The following is a 14,516-nucleotide window of genomic DNA, read 5'->3' on the forward strand; positions in this document are numbered from 1 at the left end:
TTCTTAAATGACCCACCCAATATCCTAAAATAGTGACCCTGGAAATTCTATTCCACAGCAGCAGTTGATGATCTGTCACCTGTGGACTTGAAGTCTGTCTTTGATAGAACCTCCTCGGCAAAATATGTTACAGGATACAGAGCAAGGATGGGGTGGGTGAAGTTTAGCTGGAGATCAAACGTGGTCTTATTGAATGGTGCAATAAATCCAAGGGGCTGAATGGCCTCCACTTGCATGGTGATAGGAAAATACTGACAGCGCAAGAAAGATATACTCTCCGCAAACGAGAGTGAGAGACCGACAGAAAACTTAAGCCTCTTGAAAGACAAAGAAGAAAATGCAGATGGAGCAAACTTCCGGAAGAGAATTGTCACTCGATGAGAAGTGTTTTTGACGCTGCATTTAAATCATACTCACTGAAGGAACATTTGATTCTATAAGGCACAGAAGCAGGAGTAGGCCATTCAGCCCATCAAGTCCCCCTGCCATTCAATGAGATCACAACTGATCTGATAAGCCTCAAGGTAAAAACAAAATGACTGCAGATGTTGGAAACCAGAGTTTATATTAGAGTGGTGCTGGAAAAGCACAGCAGTTCAGGCAGCATCCGAGGAGCAGGAAAATTGTTGTTTTGGGCAAAAGCCCTTCATCAGGAATTCCTGATGAAGGGCTTTTACCCGAAACGTCGATTTTACTGCTCCTCGGATGCTGCCTGAGCTGATAATCCTCAACTCCACTTGCCTGCCTTTCCCCCATAACCCTCAATTCCTTTAATGATTAAAAATCTGCCTATTTCAGCCTTGGATATACTTGATGACCAGCCTCAACAGCTCTCTGTGGTCAAGAAATTCCTCCTCATCTCTACCTTAAATGTGCGAGCCCATATTCTGTGATTCTGCAAGGCTTCCTGAATAACATTCAGCCGAAAAAATGTACCTTGTGTCTTTTTAGTGTGAGATCATCTGATATTCAAATACTGTTGATACCCGCCCCTCTACCTCGATGTTTTCATACTTCTCTGAGGGACAATTAAATTAGAAGTGACTGGGTCAGGACACGGTCATCGATTGTATTTCATTCAACAGAATGTGATTCCTAGCTCGCCCTGTGGAACTGTTGATTTATTGGGCATCAATTTTGAGGTTATATGAGTAGCAGTGTTAAGCTGGGCTCTTTGTGAGGTTGTGCATGAAATTTCTACTTGGCATATTTTGTTGCCTCGCTGCTTGTCTATTTCCACACACGTGCACAAATACATATTCATGGACACATGAATGTGACATACATTATAAAGAGAACCAAAATGAAGACCACTTGTTCACCTTGCCCACTGCCTATAAACAGAGAGGATTTAATTTTTTTTTAAATGGAGAACTTGCCCTGTTTGTAGGAATTCAATTGTTAAGGTGACTCTCAGCACAGATGCTTTTGAATTTAAAGCAATGTATTATTAAGTCTCATATTCAATCATTGGAGCGATCAAACACAACTTTACATATACCCACACATGAGAGGTACATTAAGACCAGAGTTTCATGTTGAGCAATATGAAAAAGAGAAACAGCATTATTAATAGAACATGAGAATTCAAGTGGCTGGACTTTATTTTTGTAGAGTTTCTTCAAAGTTGGAGACTCAGTGGTGGGTTTTGGTAGCGTTTGAGGGAGGAGCAAGTTAGTTTTTCCAAGTGACTTCAAGTTCTTTCACAAAGCAGGCTATTAAACTTTGGGCAACACTGGAGCTATCCTGGAGTCTGTCACTGGTCCTCTCCGCTAGCATTAACAAACAGACTGCTTCACAAAGTTTGGGAAGAGCAGGGGATCCCCTGACATCAGCCCGAGGGTAGAGCAAAGGAAACAGAGATGTAGGAGTGCACTGTCTCTACTCCATTCTACAGATTGGCTTCAGGATTAATACAGAACAGCCTCGATTATCCGGACATGACAGGGGAGGAGGGAGTATTTTGTTCGGATAACCGATCTGATCGTAAACAAAGGAAGCCATACTGAACGTAATTACATTTAAAAAATGCATGTTTACAGAATTTTAATTTCATTCGATTGATAAAATGTGTCCAAGCACTGGATATTGCTTAAAACTTCATGATATTTTACAAATAAAATCACTTCTTGGCTTGAGTTTGACTGAAGTCTGTGATATTTTCCTCAGTTTTATCCCAGTCCTCGACAGCAGTCGACATCTTTCTGTTCAGTGTCCTCCAAGTGTTGTCTCTCCCTCCTCGGTGACTGCCGAGCCCTTAGAGAGAAAGAGAGAGATTAGATTAGATTAGATTACTTACAGTGTGGAAACAGGCCCTTCGGCCCAACAAGTCCACACCGCCCCGCCGAAGCGCAATCCACCCATACCCCTACATTTACCCCTTACCTAACACTACGGACAATTTAGCATGGCCAATTCACCTGACCTGCACATCTTTGGACTGTGGGAGGAAACCGGAGCACCCGGAGGAAACCCACGCAGACACGGGGAGAATGTGCAAATTCCACACAGTCAGTCGCCTGAGGCGGGAATTGAACCCAGGTCTCTGGCGCTGTGAGGCAGCAGTGCTAACCACTGTGCCACCGTGCCGCCCAAGAGTGGCACACAATTCAGGGGGAGCATGAGAGAGAGGTAAAAGTTTTTCACTGATTTCAGTTTCTATCTTCTCATCAATTTCTTTTTTTGGGGGGGTAATGTTTTCCTCGTGTTTCCTCCCATCATATTTTCCTCCTGTTTATACTCACGTGTGCTAACTCACTACAATTCGGTCTCCCCCATCAAAAACAAAGTTACATTACATTTTGCTTGGGAAAAAAAGAGAATCATCATGGAATAACAGGAGGAAAAGCAATGGAAACCAAACATGCAAGCACATTTTTTAACTTAACTCTCCGGAGAAAATGGGTTGAGACTGTGGTGCTGGAAAAGCGCAGCAGGTCAGGCAGCATCTGAGGAGCAGGAGAATTGACGTTTTGGGCATAAGCCCTTTATCAACCATTCCTGATGAAGGGCTTGTGCGCAAAACACCGACTCTCCTGCTCCTCAGTTGCTGCCTGACCTGCTGTGCTTTTCCAGCGCCACACTCTCGACTCTGATCTCCAGCATCTGCAGTCCCCACTTTCTCTCCCGAGAAAATGCTGAAGAAATGGATTGTCAGGTTTGCAAAATGGAGCGAGTCACTGTCGAGAGGGAATCTTACTGTTCGAGCACACAGCTTAGGCTTGCACATATGTTGTTCTTGTGTATTCAGTCACAAAACTTTGTCCTCGGGGAGAATAAGTCTTGGAGAGCTTTTTATAAAAGTGTAAGACTTAACTCTAACATCACATCTCAGATATATATTTGAAGCTAATTATTTATTAAAGCATACTTGCATTTACGTTCCTCTCCAATTTTACAAAATGATGTATTAAATGGATGTGGAATAGAATTTTCATATTTCAATTGAAATGCATGTTCAGGGACCTTGAGATCTTGTTCAGATAATCTGAAATTTGGATAATTGATGTTTGAATAATTGAGGTTATACTGTATAGCATTCTCATTTTGCAGGTTGCACGCTTTCTTTGTCTGTCTACTTATTTAACATATTATATCTAAACTGCTGCTTCTCAACAAGCTCAATAACCTATCAGAAAATTGCTATAAATGTTTGACTGACTCTATTAGATAACTGTGATGTGAGGCCCCTAAACTCAACCCCTATAGGCCCTAAGGTCTGTGGCAGTTCTCCCAAAGAGACACAGGAAAGCAACAATCTATAACATCCTCCCTGCCCTCTTTATGCCATACATGAAAATACACATTTAGCTCTCCTCTCCTTAAGAAGACTATTAGTCTACACACATGGATCAACCTCACAGATTGATGTTTATGGACTGAGTTTACAATGGAAATAGCAAGACTTGCCACTGGGTCAAAATGCTGCAATTCCCACCTTAATAGCACAGTATGTGCCCTGAGAATTTCAGTTTACCATCGTCTTCTCCAGGGCAGCTTGGAATGGACAATAAATTCTCACCCATCCAGTGATGCCCACTGGATGTAGGTTTGCTCACTGAGCTGGAAGATTCGTTTTCAGATGTTTTGTCACCATACTTGGTAACATCTTCAATTAGCCTCCAGATGAAGCACTGCTGGTATTTCCTGCTTTCTATTTATCTGTTTGGGTTCCCTTGGGTTGGTGATGTCATTTCCTGTAGTGACACCATTTCCTATGGTGATGCCATTCCTGTTTTTTTTTCTCAGGGGGTGGTAAATGGGATCCAAGTCAATGTATTTGTTGATAGAGTTCTGGTTGGTATGCCATGTTTCTAGGAATTCTTGTGCGTGTCTCTGTTTGGCTTGTCCTAGGATGGTTGTCCTTCCTTATCTGTATGTAAGGATACTAGTGAGAATGGGTCATGTCTTTTTGTGGCTAGTTAATGTTCATGTATCCTGGTGGCTAGTTTTCTGCCTGTTTGTCCAATCTAGTGTCTGTTACAGTTCTTGCATAGTATTCTGTAAATGACATTAGTTTTGCTTGTTGTCTGTCTAGGGCCTTTCAAGTTCATTAGCTATTGTTTTAGTGTGTTGGTGGGTTTGTGGGCTACCATGATGCCAAGGGGTCTGAGTAATCTGGCAGTCATTTCCAAGATGTCTTTCATGTAGGGGAGAGTAGCTAGGGCTTCTGGACCAGTTTTGTCTGCTTGTTTGGGTTTGTTGCTAAGAAATCAGTGGACTGTGTTCATTGGGTACCCGTTCTCTTTGAAAACACTATAGGTGATTTTCCTCTGCTCTGCACAGTTCCTCTGTGCTTCAATGTGTGGTGGCTTGTTGGAATAATGTTCTGATGCAGCTCCTTTTGTGGATGTTGGGATGATTGCTTCTGCATGTCCTACGACTGAATTAAGGTCAAAAGACGTAATTAGATGCTTTGATGGATAAGCATTCTTTTATCAAAATGTTCTCCATGTCCTTCTGTGAAGGGTCTGTTTCCATGCTGTACGACTCTATGACCTGAAGGACTTTGGCTCCCACTCCCTCTTAGTGTAATCCAGGGACAATATCAGCGAGCACTTCAAACCTTTAATGACTTGGGTTACATTGGAAGCTGGTGGCGTAGTGGTAATAGCACCATCTGGTGATTCAGGCTAATGATTTGGAGATGTGAGTTCAAATCCTCTGGGGCAGCTGATGAAATTTAAGTTCATTCGGTAAATCTGGAGCCGCAGTAATGCTGACCATAACATTTTCATCAGTTGTCGCAATGTCCTGTCTGGTTTTCTAATTCCCTCGGGAGAAGGAAGCCTGCTCTCCTTACCTTGTCTGGCCTATTCCAGATCAACAGCTATGAGGTAGGTTCTTAACTGCCCTCTACTCTAACAAGCCACACAGTTCAAGGGCAATCAGAGATTGGCAGCAAATGTGGCCTTGGTACTGACACTGATGCCCATGAGTGAATAAATGGAAAAGATGTTTTAAAACTGCATTGTTACTGTTTCCATTGTGAGATAGGGAGGTGGTTTTTTTGTTGACCACAGAATTCTACCATGGTGGCTCAGTGGTTAGCACTGCTGCCTTGCAGCACCAAGGACCTGCGTTCAATTCCAGCCTTGGGTGATGATGTGGGTTTTCTTTCCATGCTCCAGTTTCCTCCCACAGCCCAAACACATGCAGATTAGATGGACTGGCCATGCTAAATTGTCACAGTGTTCAGGAATGTATAGGCTAGGTGGATTAGCCGCAGGAAATGCAGGGATTATGGGAATAAGGTAGGCAGCATGGGTCTGGGTGGGATGCTCTTTCAAGGCTCAATGTAGATTTTATGGATTAAATGGCCTCTTTCCGCACTGTCAGGATTCTATGATTCACCTACTCTTGTAGGTGCAGTATTTATATAATTGCTCCAGTTTAACTGCAACGAGTAACTCACCTACTGCCTCGCCAAAGCCTGTCCCACCATCAACAAGGAGAGTGATGGAATACTGTCCATTTGCTGAATGGGTGCAGCTCCAATAACACTCGAGAAACTGAACACCAAGCAGGACAAAGCAAACTTCTTGATTGACACTTTATTCACACCTTCTATCACTGACGTTCAGAAATTCTACAAAACTTCTTAGCCAGTACCTTCCACACCCATGACCATTACCATCTCAAAGGGCAAGGGCAGTAGATTCATGGGAACACTACCCCTGCAAGTTCCCCTCCTCACTATCCTATCTTGGAAATGTATTACCATGCCTTCACTGTCGCTGCATAAAAGTCCTGAAACTCCCTCCCTAATGCATTGTGGGTCTACCTATAGCACGGTTCAAGAAGACAGCTCACCACCACCTTCTCAAGGGCAACTAGAGAATGGGTAATAAGGGCTGATGCCCATTCAATAAAAAGGACAGTCCGTGTTTTATTGCCCCAATGTCAAAATGGAGCTTCAGAATATCTTCCACTTTGCTTCTGTGTATCAATGTCAGGGTTGTCCGACAGTAACTATTCTGATTTCGTCTTTTCTGTCTCAGATGTAGCTTGGCATCTCTTTGTAAGCCAAGGTAATCAAGAAGAGATCATGGAGGGTAGTAATTCTACCTAAACACACTCACCGCTAAACCAGTGAGGTCTGTCTTGGGAGAAAAGATTTACAAGGATGTTGCCAGGGTTGGAGGATTTCAGCTATGGGGAGAGGCTGAACAGGCTGGGGATGTTTTCCCTGGAGTGTCGGAGGCTGAGGGGTGACCACATTGAGGTTTACAAATTGTGAGGTGCATGGATAGACTGAATAGAAAAGGTCTTTTCCCTGGGGTGGGGGAGTCCAGAACTAGAGGGCATAGGTTTATGGTGAGAGTGGAGAGATTTAATAGGGACCTAAGGGGCAATCTTTTCACACAGAGGGTGGTGCATGTATGGAATGAGCTGCCAGAGGAAGTGATGGAGGTTGATACACTTACAATATTTAAAAGGCACTTGGATGGGTATATGAATAGGAAGAGTTTAGAGGGATATGGGACTAGATTAGGTTAGAATATCCGGTGGGTACAAGTTGGACTGAAAGGTCTCTTTCTGTGCTGTATATCTCCATGACTCGAGGACCATCGTACCAAAGACCTTCTGTAAGGTGCACTGACCACTAAACCTGTGGAACTCTTTCCCGCAACAGGGTTATTGAATGATAGAATCCCTACAGTGTGGAAGCAGTCCATTTGACCCATCGAGTCCACACTGACCCTTCAAAGAGCATCCCACGAAGTCCAACCCTGCTACCTATCCCTGTTACCCTACATTTCTCATGGCTAACCCACCTAGCCTGCACATCCCTGGACACTGTGGGCAATTTAGCATGTCAGGCAGGGGGAGAATGTGCAAACTCCACACAGAGAGTCACCTGAAGATGGAATTGAACCTGGGTCGCTGGTGCTGCGAGACAGCAGTGCTAACCATCCCATGGATGTTAAGGCGAGATTGTTTAGCATATCCTAGGCTGAGATTGACAGGTTTTTAACCAGTGAGGCAATCAAAGGTCATAAGGTAAAGGTAGGAAAGTGCTGTTGAAGATTTTCAAAATTGCCACAATTTCATTAAATAGCCAAGTAGACTCAATGAGCACTGGTTGGTGACAGTTTGGAATGTCCAAGCAGAAAGGAAATATCCAGAAGAGGACTCAGAGAAAGCAGAGGTAAGTGAATGGTGTCCCATGGTGTCCTCTGCGATAGATGTAGCAGACACTGCCAGGCCAGAGATTCATCAGAGTTGACCATCATGGCACAATCCATCATCTTACCAGCCCGAAGCGGCCAAAGGAAGTTGTCAGATGGAAGAACTGAGTAGCTTACTGTGAGACTTGTGTTTCCTCTGCATCGCATATGCTTTCGGGAGAACGGGAGTTAAAACGTAGAACAACAAAATCTATCAGCGAGAACATTCCTTCAATTCCTAAGAGCTCTCAATAGGCTGGGCAATGCGATACAATCCAATCCATTTTAAACCACTGAACAATACCAATCCAAGCTGTAAATCAAATAAGTAATTAATTATATGAAATGTTAGTGTCGATTGCAACTGAACAGACGAACTGGCTTTACGCCATCTTAAGCAGATTGATCCACTTCCCTTCTCCACAGCCCAGCCCACCCCCTACAAACCACAAACCACAACCTTTCAACATTACCACCACTTTGCAGCTCTCAAGCTGTGGGGAAAGGAACGGCTATAATATGTGTTACTTTTGTCCCGCTAAAATCCCATTTAATGATCATGTTTACCCACTGAGTGATAGAAAAAATATTTGCTACATTTTTGTATCCCCTCTTGTGGCACAGAGTTGAATGGTGCCTGATTTGTAAAGATCTCACATGCTTGTGCTATTGGGCCAAGAGTTACATTGGGAGATGAAAGTAACTTACAATCCAGTAGCAGGGTTCTCTAACACGGCATCTCTCATTTAATGACGTGCTTTCTGAAATCAGTGTGGTTATGTAGAAGACATCTGGATGGGTATATGAATAAGAAGGGTTTAGAGGGATATGGGTCAATTACTGGTAAATGGGACCAGATGAGGTTGGGATATCTGATGTCACAGTGCCATGTGACAGATCAAAACCCCAAAGTAATATGGACATTGCTAACTTTTAACTCCAAGTTATTTTTTTTAAAGAAGTCTGCTACAGTCAAAAAATAAACACACATGCAAACTTAGACTGTCAGGAAAAATTCTTGTGCAGCACACATAGACCTGCAGAATGTCAGAGAAATCTCCAACAGAGAGAGAGAGAGAGAGAGAAATACAACAGGAAGGGACCATTAGGGAGATACCCCATGGCAGGTTAATGCAAAAACTACGGAGGTATGGCAGTGAGGGTGCATTAGAGGTTTGGATTAGGAATTGGCTGGCTGGAAGGAGACAGAGGGTAGTAGTTGATGGTATAGGTTCATCTTGGAGCGCAGTTACTAGCGGTGTTCCACAAGGATCTGTTTTGGGACCATTGCTGTTTGTCATTTTTATAAATGACCTGGAGGAGGGGCTTGAAGGCTGGGTGAGCAAGTTTGCGGATGACACAAAAGTCGGTGGAGTTGTGGACAGCGAAGAAGGATGTGGCAGGTTACAGCGCGATATAGATAAGTTGCAGAGCTGGGCAGTAAGGTGGCAAATGGAATTCAATGTAGCTAAGTGTGAAGTCATTCACTTTGGTAGGAGTAACAAGAAGATGGATTACTGGGCTAATGGTAGACTACTTGGTAGTGTGGATGAGCAGAGGGATCTTGGTGTCCATGTACACAGATCTTTGAAAGTTGCCACCCAGGTAAATAGTGCTGTGAAGAAGGCATATGGTTTACTGGGCTTTATTGGTAGAGGAATTGAGTTTCGGAGTCCTGAGGTCATGTTGCAGTTGTATAAGACTCTGGTGCGGCCTCATCTGGAGTATTGTGTGCAGTTTTGGTCGCCATACTATAGGAAGGGTGTGGAGGCATTGGAACGAGTGCAGAGGAGGTTTACCAGGATGTTGCCTGGCATGGTAGGAAGATCGTATGAGGAAAGGCTGAGGCACTTGGGGCTTTTCTCATTGGAGAAAAGAAGGTTTCGGGGAGATTTGATAGAGGTGTACAAGATGATTAGGGGTTTAGATAGGGTTGACAGTGAGAACCTTTTTCCGCGTATGGAGTCAGTTGTTACGAGGGGACACAGCTTTAAATTAAGGGATGGTAGGTATAGGACAGATGTTAGGGGTAGATTTTTTACTCAGCGGGTTGTGAGTTCATAGAATGCCCTGCCAGTATCGGTGGTGGACTCTCCCTCTTTATGGTCATTTAAGCGGGCATTGGACAAGCATATGGAGGTTATTGGGCTAGTGTAGGTTAGGTAGGCTTTGGTTGGCGCAACATCGAGGGCCGAAGGGCCTGTACTGCACTGTATTTTTCTATGTTCTATGTTCTATGTTCTATCCCTCCCTTCCCCAAATCCTCAGCCACCTTTTGCAGACTGTTTGAGTCTTGGCCTTCCTGGGATATACATAAAAGTGGTTAAGATCCAATTGAAATGTAAGTCTGCATGAGTTATATACAAATATTGACGATAGGAGCAGGAGTACTGCCTTTCCAACCTGCTCCATGATTCAATATGATCATGGCTGATCATCTAATTCGCTACCCTGTTCCCATTTTCTCTCCATGCTATTTGAGTGTCAAGCTCCTAGGAGTGATCATCCACAACAAGCTTTCTTGGACTCTTCGTGTGGATGCACTGGTTACAAAGGCCCAACAGGGCCTCTTCTTCCTCAGACAGCTGAGGAAATTTGGCAGGAAGGCGAATACCCTTGCCAACTATTCTAGGTGCGCCATTGAGAGCATTCTGTCTGGATGTATCACTGGCTGGTATAGCAACTGTACCATTCAAGATTGGACTTGGTTACAGGGAGCGGTGAACTTGGCCCGGACAATCACAAAGGCCAACCTCCCATCTATAGAATCCATCTACCAGGCCCACTATCAAGGAAAGGCCGCCAGCATTCTCAAAGATCCATCCCACCCTGGCAATGTTTTTCTACAACCTCTACCATCAGGGAGAAGGTACAGAAGCCTGAACACAAACACCAGCTGGTTTCTACCCTACTGTTGTTGGAATACTGAATGGACTCACAAACTCTTAACATTCACCTGTACCTGTGTTTTTGTTTTTACCGCTGTATACTTATGATTTACGTATCTATGCTCCATAACTCTGTGATCTGCCTGTATTGCTCACAAGACAAAGCTTTTCACTGTGCCTCAGTACACATGTCGATAAATTCAATTCGATACAATTCAATTCAATTCAATCCCTTCTGCCCGAAGGATTAAACTCTTTCTTGAAAACATTCAATGTTCTGGCTTCAACCACTTTCTGCGACAGAGTATTCCACAGGCTCACTATTTTCTGGGTGAAGAAATTTCTTCTCACCTCAGTCTTAAATGACCCACCCCATATCCCTAGACCGTAACCCCTATTTTGGGACTCCCTGGTCATCTGGAACACCTTTCTTGCACTTACTCTGTCTGGTCCTGTTATAATTTTATAGGTTTCCATGAGCTCCCCCACCCTCCTCATTCTTCTGAAACTCAGTGAATATAGTCCTAACCAATCCAATCTTCAAACCTCAGTCCTGTGATCCCAGGAATCTGTCTGGTAAACCTTCATTGCATTCCCTCCATAGCCAGAACACCAGTCCTGAGATAAGAAGACCAAAACTACATTCAAAACTCCAGACATGGTCTCACCAAGGCCTTGCAACAAGGCATCCCTGCTCCTGTACTTGGATCCAACATTTTCTCTCCTTCACCATCTGCTGTGCTTGCATGATTATTTCCAGCGATTGGTGTACAAGAACATGCAGGTGTCATTGCACCTCCCCCTTTCCCAATTTATTGTCATTCAAATACTGTAATAGTCTGATTTCCTAAGTCCTAGCGAGTGGACTAGTGAGGAGGGCCACATCTCTGGGAGCAACCATTTAAACATCACTCCACTGCAGGTCAAAGAAAAGGGAGAAGACTCTCTCTCACACTAAGGGCAGCCAGTCAGCTAGTGCCAAAAGGAATCTGGTCAAAAGGGTTTCAGGGATTCTACTGAGATCAGAATGTTGGAATTGACTGTTCAACTACTCATGCCAACACTGCTGGGAATGTCCACTGCAATGGTCACACTGTTCAATTATCTAACTACTTTTGAAACTGATCTGTATAGATTTTTAATCTTTTATCTTTTTGGACTAATCTCTTATTTCCACTTTGTGTGCTTTTGCACTGAGTTATTTCTGACTTTTAATAAACTTGCTCTTTTGTTAATGTTAAAATGGCTGTTTTGAACAGAATAGAACCCCTAGAATAGCTCACCAGAACAAAGGACCCGATACCCAACATGAGCAAAACCAATGTAGTGTACAAAATCCCATACAAGGACTGCACAAAACACTACATCGGACAAATAGGAAGACAGTTAACGATCCGTATACACGAACACCAACTAGCCACGAAACGACACGACCAGCTATCCTTAGTAGCCACACACACAGACGACAAGCAACATGAATTCGACTGGGACAACACTACCATTATAGGGCAAGCCAAACAGAGAACAGCCAGGGAATTCCTAGAGGCATGGCACTCATCCACAGACTCTATCAACAAACACATCGACCTGGACCCAATATACCGGCCACTACAGCGGACAGCTCGAACTGACAACTGGAAGCGGCAGAGACAGGCCACTATAAATGCCGGAGGAAACAGCACAGAAGTGTTTCACAGGAGGCTCCCAAGCACCGAGGCTGTCACCTAGACAGGGGACGAAACATTTGCAAGACAAATTCCCAGCTCGGAGAACAGAACCACAACAAGAATAGAACCACACCCCCCAAAAAAAATATATTAATCAGGTAGTCTACACCCTAACTTTTTCTTATTTTAAAGGTAAATGTCAGGTGCTGTTTTCCAGATGCAATTCAATTGGCCAAAGTACTCATGTTCAGCAAAATACAATTTATTCGAACACTATCATTAAAATGCAACCAAAGAAAGAGGAATTTGGAATAACAACTCAATTGGAAATCTCAACAGAATAATAGATTATTTTACTACTAAACAGTAACTCTTCCAGCGTAGCAACATCCCAAAAATGCACCTTTGGCAAAAGGCAAATTCAGAATTGTCTCACATACGACTCCAACAGCTCAGGAGGGGAAAAACATCGAGAGAAAACTCAGAGACAGAGAAAATGTAGCAATCAGGTGGGATTCACTGCCTTCCAACCCTACTGAGACCCCAGCAACAATTGCGAAATTTAACTAAAAAAAATCTTGGTTCCATGAGAGCTTAACCACACCCGTTCAGGCGGCTTATAGAGTCATAGAGTCATAGAGATGTACAGCATGGAAACAGACCCTTCGGTCCAACCCGTCCATGCTGACCAGATATCCCAACCCAATCTAGTCCCACCTGCCAGCACCCGGCCCATATCCCTCCAAACCCTTCCTATTCACTAACCCATCCAAATGCCTCTTAAATGTTGCAATTGTGCCAGCCTCCACCACTTCCTCTGGCAGCTCATTCCATACACGTACCACACTCTGTGTGAAAAAGTTGCCCCTTAGGTCGCTTTTATATCTTTCCCCTCTCATCCTAAACCTATGCCTTCTAGTTCTGGACTCTTGTTAAAAATTGTAAAAAAAACCCTAAGAGCTCACAAGTTGGTTACCTTCTCACAGACTGCTCGGTACTTGTCCCCAGTCTCTCTCTCAAAGAAACCAAGACAAAACAACTTCTTAAAACCACAGTATCATCACATGTCTGATTAATTTGGCTTGTTTTAAAACCTAAGTTGATTTGGCTTTGGGAGAAAGCAACCCTTAAGGGATGGGACCCTTTTTTAAAATTGACCCTTATTTTGGCCAATCAAATGAGTGGGTGAATAGCTAAGGAGAGTTAGTTCACCACTCCCCACCCTGGAGTTGAACAACTTGAGGCATTCTGTCTGGGGAGACCTAGGAGAAAGTGAGGTCTGCAGGTGCTGGAGATCAGAGTCGAGAGTGTGTTGCTGGGAAAGCACAGCAAGTCAGGCAGCATCCGAGGAGCAGGAGCATCGTGCTTTCTCAGCAACACACTGTCTGAGGAGTCCATAATTTGGGGAAACACACCTGGGAACTGGTTAAAATAACAGCTAACTTCCACAAAGAAAAATGTGGAAAATGATTGGCTAATCTGTCTTAGTGCTGTTGATGAAGAAATAAATATCGGCCATGTTTTTCTTCAAATAGTGAAAGGGAAATCTTTACCTGCACTTTAAAAGACACATGGGTTTCAAATCTACTCCACAACGATAGCCCATCACCCATTGCAGCATTGCCTCAGAGCTATTTTGGGAATGTCTACCTCATGTTTCTGCAGCAGGATGTCAACACCAACCACCTTCTGTCTCTGAGTGGTACCTGCTGCTCCCTGATGCACAGAATCAAGCATCAACTTCGCAAAACTTGCATTCCTCCAACACCTTTGCTCAGAGGAACAGATGATTGGAGACACTTCATCAGCAAGAAGCTAGATCAGAGGAGATGGCTGAAAATATGGTTAGAAATAGCATGTGGGAGAGAAAAGAGGACGGCAAGAACCTCAGAGAGTAAGGCCGACACAAATGGTGTTTCTGCAGCTAACGGTGGATATCTAACAGCTGGAACTGAGGAGTTGAAAACAGTGCAGTGGGAACAATGGGTCTGGTGGAACTGACCGAGAATGGCAGTGAAGGCAAGTCTTCAGCCTTTCCAGATGGTTCTTGTGTAACATTAGAGAAAAGATTGGATACAGAATACAGGAACACCACCTGTCACTAAAACGACCAACTCTCACTCACCTCCATACACTCAGATCAGGAAGGCGATCACTTTGCCTGGGATAGCATAACCACCTTGGGACAAGCTAACTAAAAGCACACATAGAAATTCCTAGAGGCCTGGTTTTCAATCCAGAACGCAGTCAGCAGACATGTCGAAATGGATCCTTTTTACAAGCCACCACAG

Source organism: Chiloscyllium punctatum, chromosome 3, assembly GCF_047496795.1.
Source record: "Chiloscyllium punctatum isolate Juve2018m chromosome 3, sChiPun1.3, whole genome shotgun sequence".
Taxonomy (NCBI): domain Eukaryota; kingdom Metazoa; phylum Chordata; class Chondrichthyes; order Orectolobiformes; family Hemiscylliidae; genus Chiloscyllium; species Chiloscyllium punctatum.